General features: G+C 50.8%; 9 non-coding genes across 9 annotated transcripts; all 9 read left to right on the top strand.

Annotated features, from left to right (window-relative positions):
• Window positions 1-925: 925 nt before the first annotated feature.
• Window positions 926-1,008, top strand: TRNAL-CAG (transfer RNA leucine (anticodon CAG)). Its single transcript has one exon. It is a non-coding gene; the product is annotated as a tRNA-Leu (tRNA).
• A 1,030-nt stretch (window positions 1,009-2,038) lies between these two features.
• Window positions 2,039-2,121, top strand: TRNAL-CAG (transfer RNA leucine (anticodon CAG)). Its single transcript has one exon. It is a non-coding gene; the product is annotated as a tRNA-Leu (tRNA).
• Window positions 2,122-2,603: 482 nt separating this feature from the next.
• TRNAL-CAG (transfer RNA leucine (anticodon CAG)) lies at window positions 2,604-2,686 on the top strand. Its single transcript has one exon. It is a non-coding gene; the product is annotated as a tRNA-Leu (tRNA).
• Window positions 2,687-4,256: 1,570 nt separating this feature from the next.
• On the top strand, window positions 4,257-4,339 carry TRNAL-CAG (transfer RNA leucine (anticodon CAG)). Its single transcript has one exon. It is a non-coding gene; the product is annotated as a tRNA-Leu (tRNA).
• Window positions 4,340-5,919: 1,580 nt separating this feature from the next.
• Window positions 5,920-6,002, top strand: TRNAL-CAG (transfer RNA leucine (anticodon CAG)). Its single transcript has one exon. It is a non-coding gene; the product is annotated as a tRNA-Leu (tRNA).
• A 1,030-nt stretch (window positions 6,003-7,032) lies between these two features.
• Window positions 7,033-7,115, top strand: TRNAL-CAG (transfer RNA leucine (anticodon CAG)). The gene has a single exon. It is a non-coding gene; the product is annotated as a tRNA-Leu (tRNA).
• Window positions 7,116-7,597: 482 nt separating this feature from the next.
• On the top strand, window positions 7,598-7,680 carry TRNAL-CAG (transfer RNA leucine (anticodon CAG)). The gene has a single exon. It is a non-coding gene; the product is annotated as a tRNA-Leu (tRNA).
• A 1,570-nt stretch (window positions 7,681-9,250) lies between these two features.
• On the top strand, window positions 9,251-9,333 carry TRNAL-CAG (transfer RNA leucine (anticodon CAG)). The gene has a single exon. It is a non-coding gene; the product is annotated as a tRNA-Leu (tRNA).
• A 2,686-nt stretch (window positions 9,334-12,019) lies between these two features.
• On the top strand, window positions 12,020-12,102 carry TRNAL-CAG (transfer RNA leucine (anticodon CAG)). Its single transcript has one exon. It is a non-coding gene; the product is annotated as a tRNA-Leu (tRNA).
• The last annotated feature ends 278 nt before the right edge of the window (window positions 12,103-12,380 follow it).

Below are 12,380 nucleotides of genomic sequence, written 5' to 3' on the forward strand. Positions count from 1 at the left end.
AAGGCTCTAGCACACTGCCTGAACCTCCTGAAGGGTTGGACACAGTGCATGCTTTTATTTGCATAAACCAGCCCGCCTCCTGCCTTCCTATTTCCTGAGGTGTAGTTGCTTGTGTCTGTTAACAGGTGGCAGGCAGCACCGTTCTGCAGAAACATGAAAGACTCATGTGTGCTTGTGACAAGTAGCTGCTGTACATAGGGATTGAACCCTGCACGTCTGTGCCAGTAGTCGTTGTATGAGTGCTGCCCTGCCTGTGATTATTCTTTTGGGAGGAATTGGGAGACTTTAATGCAATAGGAGAGGATTTTAGGCGGGTGGTCTTTGAGACTTTCCAACATTGCCTCTAAGCCGCATCTGAGGGGTGCAAATGGCAGAGTCAGGATGGCCGAGTGGTCTAAGGCGCTGCGTTCAGGTCGCAGTGGGTTCGAATCCCACCTCTGACATGTCTGTAACAGATTTTTTCTTTTCATTTGATTGTAACATTCCAGGCGTCCTATAACTGCTGGCCAAGGCTTTCTGGAACAGGGAGATGGAGTTGGAGCACGCACTGCAGGCCTCATGGTTGATTTCCAGTGCTTCCTGTATTTCCTCGCTTCTTTTTTGGGAAAGTGAACTCCAGTGAAAAACCATCTTTGGACTGGGCCGGCCTTGTGGACATGCAAACGGGCGCACCGCGACATTTTGCCTTTGGAAAAAATGCATAAAGAACCCAATGTGTTGTCCTTTTAACTGGGCCTAGTGGGAATGAAGTGACATTTTTAAAATGGATGGGGAGGGTGGTGGGTTAGGAGGGGTGGGTGGGATGCGCGAGAGTATATTCCTGGCAGACTGTGGAGACATTTTAGGAAATCCAAGAGGATTTAAGTGTGGTCAAAGACTTGCCAACATAGCCTCTAAGCCGATTCAGGCGAGCGCCAAAGGCAGAGTCAGGATGGCCGAGTGGTCTAAGGCGCTGCGTTCAGGTCGCAGTCTCCTCTGGAGGCGTGGGTTCGAATCCCACTTCTGACATGCCTGAAATGGGTTTTTACTTTTCATGTGATTGCATTCCACGCTTCCTATAACTGCCGGCCACGGATTTCTGGAACAGGGAGATGGAGTTGGAGCTTGCTCCACACACTCCCGTCCTCCAGCTAGGTCTGCAGTTGGTCCTGGAATGCTTGACTGCCCTTTTGGCAGGTGTACTACAGTGCTTAAATGAAAAACCGTCTTAGGACTGTGCTAGCTTTGTGGACTTGCAAATGGGCGCAGCGCGGCATTTTGTCTTTGGAAAAAATGCATAAAGAACCCAACGTCTTGTCCTTTTCACTGGGCCTAGTTGGAATGAAGTGACCTATTTGAAATGGGGGTCAGGTGGAAAGTTAGTGTGACATAGTGGGAGGCAGATGGAGGAGTGAGTGGGGGGAAGCGAGAGGTAAAAAGGCAGGCAGAGGAGTGAACACAGTTCTTCCTCCTCGCCCTCTGCCCAACCAACCACCTGCCTGCCCAAACGGCCCCGAACGGCCACGAACGGCCATTGTATATAGGCTTTGCTGGCAGAACTCTTTAGCCCTGTAATTTAGAGTGAGTCCTGTGCAGGAGTACAGGGAGATCAGGCCGGCCCATACACAGTCCTTTCAGCCTAAACAGGCTCCCCGGCACTAGTGCCCAACCTCTTGTGACCAAGAAGGCTCTAGCACACTGCCTGAACCTCCTGAAGGGTTGGACACAGTGCATGCTTTTATTTGCATAAACCAGCCCGCCTCCTGCCTTCCTATTTCCTGAGGTGTAGTTGCTCGTGTCTGTTAACAGGTGGCAGGCAGCACCGTTCTGCAGAAACATGAAAGACTCATGTGTGCTTGTGACAAGTAGCTGCTGTACATAGGGATTGAACCCTGCACGTCTGTGCCAGTAGTCGTTGTATGAGTGCTGCCCTGCCTGTGATTATTCTTTTGGGAGGAATTTGGAGACTTTAATGCAATAGGAGAGGATTTTAGGCGGGTGGTCTTTGAGACTTTCCAACATTGCCTCTAAGCCGCATCTGAGGGGTGCAAACGGCAGAGTCAGGATGGCCGAGTGGTCTAAGGCGCTGCGTTCAGGTCGCAGTCTCCGCTGGAGGCGTGGGTTCGAATCCCACCTCTGACATGTCTGTAACAGATTTTTTCTTTTCATTTGATTGTAACATTCCAGGCGTCCTATAACTGCTGGCCAAGGCTTTCTGGAACAGGGAGATGGAGTTGGAGCACGCACTGCAGGCCTCATGGTTGATTTCCAGTGCTTCCTGTATTTCCTCGCTTCTTTTTTGGGAAAGTGAACTCCAGTGAAAAACCATCTTTGGACTGGGCCGGCCTTGTGGACATGCAAACGGGCGCACCGCGACATTTTGCCTTTGGAAAAAATGCATAAAGAACCCAATGTGTTGTCCTTTTAACTGGGCCTAGTGGGAATGAAGTGACATTTTTAAAATGGATGGGGAGGGTGGTGGGTTAGGAGGGGTGGGTGGGATGCGCGAGAGTATATTCCTGGCAGACTGTGGAGACATTTTAGGAAATCCAAGAGGATTTAAGTGTGGTCAAAGACTTGCCAACATAGCCTCTAAGCCGATTCAGGCGAGCGCCTAAGGCAGAGTCAGGATGGCCGAGTGGTCTAAGGCGCTGCGTTCAGGTCGCAGTCTCCTCTGGAGGCGTGGGTTCGAATCCCACTTCTGACATGCCTGAAATGGGTTTTTACTTTTCATGTGATTGCATTCCACGCTTCCTATAACTGCCGGCCACGGATTTCTGGAACAGGGAGATGGAGTTGGAGCTTGCTCCACACACTCCCGTCCTCCAGCTAGGTCTGCAGTTGGTCCTGGAATGCTTGACTGCCCTTTTGGCAGGTGTACTACAGTGCTTAAATGAAAAACCGTCTTAGGACTGTGCTAGCTTTGTGGACTTGCAAATGGGCGCAGCGCGGCATTTTGTCTTTGGAAAAAATGCATAAAGAACCCAACGTCTTGTCCTTTTCACTGGGCCTAGTTGGAATGAAGTGACCTATTTGAAATGGGGGTCAGGTGGAAAGTTAGTGTGACATAGTGGGAGGCAGATGGAGGAGTGAGTGGGGGGAAGCGAGAGGTAAAAAGGCAGGCAGAGGAGTGAACACAGTTCTTCCTCCTCGCCCTCTGCCCAACCAACCACCTGCCTGCCCAAACGGCCACGAACGGCCATTGTATATAGGCTTTGCTGGCAGAACTCTTTAGCCCTGTAATTTAGAGTGAGTCCTGTGCAGGAGTACAGGGAGATCAGGCCGGCCCATACACAGTCCTTTCAGCCTAAACAGGCTCCCCGGCACTAGTGCCCAACCTCTTGTGACCAAGAAGGCTCTAGCACACTGCCTGAACCTCCTGAAGGGTTGGACACAGTGCATGCTTTTATTTGCATAAACCAGCCCGCCTCCTGCCTTCCTATTTCCTGAGGTGTAGTTGCTCGTGTCTGTTAACAGGTGGCAGGCAGCACCGTTCTGCAGAAACATGAAAGACTCATGTGTGCTTGTGACAAGTAGCTGCTGTACATAGGGATTGAACCCTGCACGTCTGTGCCAGTAGTCGTTGTATGAGTGCTGCCCTGCCTGTGATTATTCTTTTGGGAGGAATTTGGAGACTTTAATGCAATAGGAGAGGATTTTAGGCGGGTGGTCTTTGAGACTTTCCAACATTGCCTCTAAGCCGCATCTGAGGGGTGCAAACGGCAGAGTCAGGATGGCCGAGTGGTCTAAGGCGCTGCGTTCAGGTCGCAGTGGGTTCGAATCCCACCTCTGACATGTCTGTAACAGATTTTTTCTTTTCATTTGATTGTAACATTCCAGGCGTCCTATAACTGCTGGCCAAGGCTTTCTGGAACAGGGAGATGGAGTTGGAGCACGCACTGCAGGCCTCATGGTTGATTTCCAGTGCTTCCTGTATTTCCTCGCTTCTTTTTTGGGAAAGTGAACTCCAGTGAAAAACCATCTTTGGACTGGGCCGGCCTTGTGGACATGCAAACGGGCGCACCGCGACATTTTGCCTTTGGAAAAAATGCATAAAGAACCCAATGTGTTGTCCTTTTAACTGGGCCTAGTGGGAATGAAGTGACATTTTTAAAATGGATGGGGAGGGTGGTGGGTTAGGAGGGGTGGGTGGGATGCGCGAGAGTATATTCCTGGCAGACTGTGGAGACATTTTAGGAAATCCAAGAGGATTTAAGTGTGGTCAAAGACTTGCCAACATAGCCTCTAAGCCGATTCAGGCGAGCGCCTAAGGCAGAGTCAGGATGGCCGAGTGGTCTAAGGCGCTGCGTTCAGGTCGCAGTCTCCTCTGGAGGCGTGGGTTCGAATCCCACTTCTGACATGCCTGAAATGGGTTTTTACTTTTCATGTGATTGCATTCCACGCTTCCTATAACTGCCGGCCACGGATTTCTGGAACAGGGAGATGGAGTTGGAGCTTGCTCCACACACTCCCGTCCTCCAGCTAGGTCTGCAGTTGGTCCTGGAATGCTTGACTGCCCTTTTGGCAGGTGTACTACAGTGCTTAAATGAAAAACCGTCTTAGGACTGTGCTAGCTTTGTGGACTTGCAAATGGGCGCAGCGCGGCATTTTGTCTTTGGAAAAAATGCATAAAGAACCCAACGTCTTGTCCTTTTCACTGGGCCTAGTTGGAATGAAGTGACCTATTTGAAATGGGGGTCAGGTGGAAAGTTAGTGTGACATAGTGGGAGGCAGATGGAGGAGTGAGTGGGGGGAAGCGAGAGGTAAAAAGGCAGGCAGAGGAGTGAACACAGTTCTTCCTCCTCGCCCTCTGCCCAACCAACCACCTGCCTGCCCAAACGGCCCCGAACGGCCACGAACGGCCATTGTATATAGGCTTTGCTGGCAGAACTCTTTAGCCCTGTAATTTAGAGTGAGTCCTGTGCAGGAGTACAGGGAGATCAGGCCGGCCCATACACAGTCCTTTCAGCCTAAACAGGCTCCCCGGCACTAGTGCCCAACCTCTTGTGACCAAGAAGGCTCTAGCACACTGCCTGAACCTCCTGAAGGGTTGGACACAGTGCATGCTTTTATTTGCATAAACCAGCCCGCCTCCTGCCTTCCTATTTCCTGAGGTGTAGTTGCTTGTGTCTGTTAACAGGTGGCAGGCAGCACCGTTCTGCAGAAACATGAAAGACTCATGTGTGCTTGTGACAAGTAGCTGCTGTACATAGGGATTGAACCCTGCACGTCTGTGCCAGTAGTCGTTGTATGAGTGCTGCCCTGCCTGTGATTATTCTTTTGGGAGGAATTGGGAGACTTTAATGCAATAGGAGAGGATTTTAGGCGGGTGGTCTTTGAGACTTTCCAACATTGCCTCTAAGCCGCATCTGAGGGGTGCAAATGGCAGAGTCAGGATGGCCGAGTGGTCTAAGGCGCTGCGTTCAGGTCGCAGTGGGTTCGAATCCCACCTCTGACATGTCTGTAACAGATTTTTTCTTTTCATTTGATTGTAACATTCCAGGCGTCCTATAACTGCTGGCCAAGGCTTTCTGGAACAGGGAGATGGAGTTGGAGCACGCACTGCAGGCCTCATGGTTGATTTCCAGTGCTTCCTGTATTTCCTCGCTTCTTTTTTGGGAAAGTGAACTCCAGTGAAAAACCATCTTTGGACTGGGCCGGCCTTGTGGACATGCAAACGGGCGCACCGCGACATTTTGCCTTTGGAAAAAATGCATAAAGAACCCAATGTGTTGTCCTTTTAACTGGGCCTAGTGGGAATGAAGTGACATTTTTAAAATGGATGGGGAGGGTGGTGGGTTAGGAGGGGTGGGTGGGATGCGCGAGAGTATATTCCTGGCAGACTGTGGAGACATTTTAGGAAATCCAAGAGGATTTAAGTGTGGTCAAAGACTTGCCAACATAGCCTCTAAGCCGATTCAGGCGAGCGCCAAAGGCAGAGTCAGGATGGCCGAGTGGTCTAAGGCGCTGCGTTCAGGTCGCAGTCTCCTCTGGAGGCGTGGGTTCGAATCCCACTTCTGACATGCCTGAAATGGGTTTTTACTTTTCATGTGATTGCATTCCACGCTTCCTATAACTGCCGGCCACGGATTTCTGGAACAGGGAGATGGAGTTGGAGCTTGCTCCACACACTCCCGTCCTCCAGCTAGGTCTGCAGTTGGTCCTGGAATGCTTGACTGCCCTTTTGGCAGGTGTACTACAGTGCTTAAATGAAAAACCGTCTTAGGACTGTGCTAGCTTTGTGGACTTGCAAATGGGCGCAGCGCGGCATTTTGTCTTTGGAAAAAATGCATAAAGAACCCAACGTCTTGTCCTTTTCACTGGGCCTAGTTGGAATGAAGTGACCTATTTGAAATGGGGGTCAGGTGGAAAGTTAGTGTGACATAGTGGGAGGCAGATGGAGGAGTGAGTGGGGGGAAGCGAGAGGTAAAAAGGCAGGCAGAGGAGTGAACACAGTTCTTCCTCCTCGCCCTCTGCCCAACCAACCACCTGCCTGCCCAAACGGCCCCGAACGGCCACGAACGGCCATTGTATATAGGCTTTGCTGGCAGAACTCTTTAGCCCTGTAATTTAGAGTGAGTCCTGTGCAGGAGTACAGGGAGATCAGGCCGGCCCATACACAGTCCTTTCAGCCTAAACAGGCTCCCCGGCACTAGTGCCCAACCTCTTGTGACCAAGAAGGCTCTAGCACACTGCCTGAACCTCCTGAAGGGTTGGACACAGTGCATGCTTTTATTTGCATAAACCAGCCCGCCTCCTGCCTTCCTATTTCCTGAGGTGTAGTTGCTCGTGTCTGTTAACAGGTGGCAGGCAGCACCGTTCTGCAGAAACATGAAAGACTCATGTGTGCTTGTGACAAGTAGCTGCTGTACATAGGGATTGAACCCTGCACGTCTGTGCCAGTAGTCGTTGTATGAGTGCTGCCCTGCCTGTGATTATTCTTTTGGGAGGAATTTGGAGACTTTAATGCAATAGGAGAGGATTTTAGGCGGGTGGTCTTTGAGACTTTCCAACATTGCCTCTAAGCCGCATCTGAGGGGTGCAAACGGCAGAGTCAGGATGGCCGAGTGGTCTAAGGCGCTGCGTTCAGGTCGCAGTCTCCGCTGGAGGCGTGGGTTCGAATCCCACCTCTGACATGTCTGTAACAGATTTTTTCTTTTCATTTGATTGTAACATTCCAGGCGTCCTATAACTGCTGGCCAAGGCTTTCTGGAACAGGGAGATGGAGTTGGAGCACGCACTGCAGGCCTCATGGTTGATTTCCAGTGCTTCCTGTATTTCCTCGCTTCTTTTTTGGGAAAGTGAACTCCAGTGAAAAACCATCTTTGGACTGGGCCGGCCTTGTGGACATGCAAACGGGCGCACCGCGACATTTTGCCTTTGGAAAAAATGCATAAAGAACCCAATGTGTTGTCCTTTTAACTGGGCCTAGTGGGAATGAAGTGACATTTTTAAAATGGATGGGGAGGGTGGTGGGTTAGGAGGGGTGGGTGGGATGCGCGAGAGTATATTCCTGGCAGACTGTGGAGACATTTTAGGAAATCCAAGAGGATTTAAGTGTGGTCAAAGACTTGCCAACATAGCCTCTAAGCCGATTCAGGCGAGCGCCTAAGGCAGAGTCAGGATGGCCGAGTGGTCTAAGGCGCTGCGTTCAGGTCGCAGTCTCCTCTGGAGGCGTGGGTTCGAATCCCACTTCTGACATGCCTGAAATGGGTTTTTACTTTTCATGTGATTGCATTCCACGCTTCCTATAACTGCCGGCCACGGATTTCTGGAACAGGGAGATGGAGTTGGAGCTTGCTCCACACACTCCCGTCCTCCAGCTAGGTCTGCAGTTGGTCCTGGAATGCTTGACTGCCCTTTTGGCAGGTGTACTACAGTGCTTAAATGAAAAACCGTCTTAGGACTGTGCTAGCTTTGTGGACTTGCAAATGGGCGCAGCGCGGCATTTTGTCTTTGGAAAAAATGCATAAAGAACCCAACGTCTTGTCCTTTTCACTGGGCCTAGTTGGAATGAAGTGACCTATTTGAAATGGGGGTCAGGTGGAAAGTTAGTGTGACATAGTGGGAGGCAGATGGAGGAGTGAGTGGGGGGAAGCGAGAGGTAAAAAGGCAGGCAGAGGAGTGAACACAGTTCTTCCTCCTCGCCCTCTGCCCAACCAACCACCTGCCTGCCCAAACGGCCACGAACGGCCATTGTATATAGGCTTTGCTGGCAGAACTCTTTAGCCCTGTAATTTAGAGTGAGTCCTGTGCAGGAGTACAGGGAGATCAGGCCGGCCCATACACAGTCCTTTCAGCCTAAACAGGCTCCCCGGCACTAGTGCCCAACCTCTTGTGACCAAGAAGGCTCTAGCACACTGCCTGAACCTCCTGAAGGGTTGGACACAGTGCATGCTTTTATTTGCATAAACCAGCCCGCCTCCTGCCTTCCTATTTCCTGAGGTGTAGTTGCTCGTGTCTGTTAACAGGTGGCAGGCAGCACCGTTCTGCAGAAACATGAAAGACTCATGTGTGCTTGTGACAAGTAGCTGCTGTACATAGGGATTGAACCCTGCACGTCTGTGCCAGTAGTCGTTGTATGAGTGCTGCCCTGCCTGTGATTATTCTTTTGGGAGGAATTTGGAGACTTTAATGCAATAGGAGAGGATTTTAGGCGGGTGGTCTTTGAGACTTTCCAACATTGCCTCTAAGCCGCATCTGAGGGGTGCAAACGGCAGAGTCAGGATGGCCGAGTGGTCTAAGGCGCTGCGTTCAGGTCGCAGTGGGTTCGAATCCCACCTCTGACATGTCTGTAACAGATTTTTTCTTTTCATTTGATTGTAACATTCCAGGCGTCCTATAACTGCTGGCCAAGGCTTTCTGGAACAGGGAGATGGAGTTGGAGCACGCACTGCAGGCCTCATGGTTGATTTCCAGTGCTTCCTGTATTTCCTCGCTTCTTTTTTGGGAAAGTGAACTCCAGTGAAAAACCATCTTTGGACTGGGCCGGCCTTGTGGACATGCAAACGGGCGCACCGCGACATTTTGCCTTTGGAAAAAATGCATAAAGAACCCAATGTGTTGTCCTTTTAACTGGGCCTAGTGGGAATGAAGTGACATTTTTAAAATGGATGGGGAGGGTGGTGGGTTAGGAGGGGTGGGTGGGATGCGCGAGAGTATATTCCTGGCAGACTGTGGAGACATTTTAGGAAATCCAAGAGGATTTAAGTGTGGTCAAAGACTTGCCAACATAGCCTCTAAGCCGATTCAGGCGAGCGCCTAAGGCAGAGTCAGGATGGCCGAGTGGTCTAAGGCGCTGCGTTCAGGTCGCAGTCTCCTCTGGAGGCGTGGGTTCGAATCCCACTTCTGACATGCCTGAAATGGGTTTTTACTTTTCATGTGATTGCATTCCACGCTTCCTATAACTGCCGGCCACGGATTTCTGGAACAGGGAGATGGAGTTGGAGCTTGCTCCACACACTCCCGTCCTCCAGCTAGGTCTGCAGTTGGTCCTGGAATGCTTGACTGCCCTTTTGGCAGGTGTACTACAGTGCTTAAATGAAAAACCGTCTTAGGACTGTGCTAGCTTTGTGGACTTGCAAATGGGCGCAGCGCGGCATTTTGTCTTTGGAAAAAATGCATAAAGAACCCAACGTCTTGTCCTTTTCACTGGGCCTAGTTGGAATGAAGTGACCTATTTGAAATGGGGGTCAGGTGGAAAGTTAGTGTGACATAGTGGGAGGCAGATGGAGGAGTGAGTGGGGGGAAGCGAGAGGTAAAAAGGCAGGCAGAGGAGTGAACACAGTTCTTCCTCCTCGCCCTCTGCCCAACCAACCACCTGCCTGCCCAAACGGCCCCGAACGGCCACGAACGGCCATTGTATATAGGCTTTGCTGGCAGAACTCTTTAGCCCTGTAATTTAGAGTGAGTCCTGTGCAGGAGTACAGGGAGATCAGGCCGGCCCATACACAGTCCTTTCAGCCTAAACAGGCTCCCCGGCACTAGTGCCCAACCTCTTGTGACCAAGAAGGCTCTAGCACACTGCCTGAACCTCCTGAAGGGTTGGACACAGTGCATGCTTTTATTTGCATAAACCAGCCCGCCTCCTGCCTTCCTATTTCCTGAGGTGTAGTTGCTTGTGTCTGTTAACAGGTGGCAGGCAGCACCGTTCTGCAGAAACATGAAAGACTCATGTGTGCTTGTGACAAGTAGCTGCTGTACATAGGGATTGAACCCTGCACGTCTGTGCCAGTAGTCGTTGTATGAGTGCTGCCCTGCCTGTGATTATTCTTTTGGGAGGAATTGGGAGACTTTAATGCAATAGGAGAGGATTTTAGGCGGGTGGTCTTTGAGACTTTCCAACATTGCCTCTAAGCCGCATCTGAGGGGTGCAAATGGCAGAGTCAGGATGGCCGAGTGGTCTAAGGCGCTGCGTTCAGGTCGCAGTGGGTTCGAATCCCACCTCTGACATGTCTGTAACAGATTTTTTCTTTTCATTTGATTGTAACATTCCAGGCGTCCTATAACTGCTGGCCAAGGCTTTCTGGAACAGGGAGATGGAGTTGGAGCACGCACTGCAGGCCTCATGGTTGATTTCCAGTGCTTCCTGTATTTCCTCGCTTCTTTTTTGGGAAAGTGAACTCCAGTGAAAAACCATCTTTGGACTGGGCCGGCCTTGTGGACATGCAAACGGGCGCACCGCGACATTTTGCCTTTGGAAAAAATGCATAAAGAACCCAATGTGTTGTCCTTTTAACTGGGCCTAGTGGGAATGAAGTGACATTTTTAAAATGGATGGGGAGGGTGGTGGGTTAGGAGGGGTGGGTGGGATGCGCGAGAGTATATTCCTGGCAGACTGTGGAGACATTTTAGGAAATCCAAGAGGATTTAAGTGTGGTCAAAGACTTGCCAACATAGCCTCTAAGCCGATTCAGGCGAGCGCCAAAGGCAGAGTCAGGATGGCCGAGTGGTCTAAGGCGCTGGTCGCAGTCTCCTCTGGAGGCGTGGGTTCGAATCCCACTTCTGACATGCCTGAAATGGGTTTTTACTTTTCATGTGATTGCATTCCACGCTTCCTATAACTGCCGGCCACGGATTTCTGGAACAGGGAGATGGAGTTGGAGCTTGCTCCACACACTCCCGTCCTCCAGCTAGGTCTGCAGTTGGTCCTGGAATGCTTGACTGCCCTTTTGGCAGGTGTACTACAGTGCTTAAATGAAAAACCGTCTTAGGACTGTGCTAGCTTTGTGGACTTGCAAATGGGCGCAGCGCGGCATTTTGTCTTTGGAAAAAATGCATAAAGAACCCAACGTCTTGTCCTTTTCACTGGGCCTAGTTGGAATGAAGTGACCTATTTGAAATGGGGGTCAGGTGGAAAGTTAGTGTGACATAGTGGGAGGCAGATGGAGGAGTGAGTGGGGGGAAGCGAGAGGTAAAAAGGCAGGCAGAGGAGTGAACACAGTTCTTCCTCCTCGCCCTCTGCCCAACCAACCACCTGCCTGCCCAAACGGCCCCGAACGGCCACGAACGGCCATTGTATATAGGCTTTGCTGGCAGAACTCTTTAGCCCTGTAATTTAGAGTGAGTCCTGTGCAGGAGTACAGGGAGATCAGGCCGGCCCATACACAGTCCTTTCAGCCTAAACAGGCTCCCCGGCACTAGTGCCCAACCTCTTGTGACCAAGAAGGCTCTAGCACACTGCCTGAACCTCCTGAAGGGTTGGACACAGTGCATGCTTTTATTTGCATAAACCAGCCCGCCTCCTGCCTTCCTATTTCCTGAGGTGTAGTTGCTCGTGTCTGTTAACAGGTGGCAGGCAGCACCGTTCTGCAGAAACATGAAAGACTCATGTGTGCTTGTGACAAGTAGCTGCTGTACATAGGGATTGAACCCTGCACGTCTGTGCCAGTAGTCGTTGTATGAGTGCTGCCCTGCCTGTGATTATTCTTTTGGGAGGAATTTGGAGACTTTAATGCAATAGGAGAGGATTTTAGGCGGGTGGTCTTTGAGACTTTCCAACATTGCCTCTAAGCCGCATCTGAGGGGTGCAAACGGCAGAGTCAGGATGGCCGAGTGGTCTAAGGCGCTGCGTTCAGGTCGCAGTCTCCGCTGGAGGCGTGGGTTCGAATCCCACCTCTGACATGTCTGTAACAGATTTTTTCTTTTCATTTGATTGTAACATTCCAGGCGTCCTATAACTGCTGGCCAAGGCTTTCTGGAACAGGGAGATGGAGTTGGAGCACGCACTGCAGGCCTCATGGTTGATTTCCAGTGCTTCCTGTATTTCCTCGCTTCTTTTTTGGGAAAGTGAACTCCAGTGAAAAACCATCTTTGGACTGGGCCGGCCTTGTGGACATGCAAACGGGCGCACCGCGACATTTTGCCTTTGGAAAAAATGCATAAAGAACCCAATGTGTTGT

The sequence above is a fragment of the Ambystoma mexicanum genome, chromosome 11, assembly GCF_040938575.1.
Source record: "Ambystoma mexicanum isolate Mex_15411 chromosome 11, UKY_AmexF1_1, whole genome shotgun sequence".
In the NCBI taxonomy this organism is placed as follows: domain Eukaryota; kingdom Metazoa; phylum Chordata; class Amphibia; order Caudata; family Ambystomatidae; genus Ambystoma; species Ambystoma mexicanum.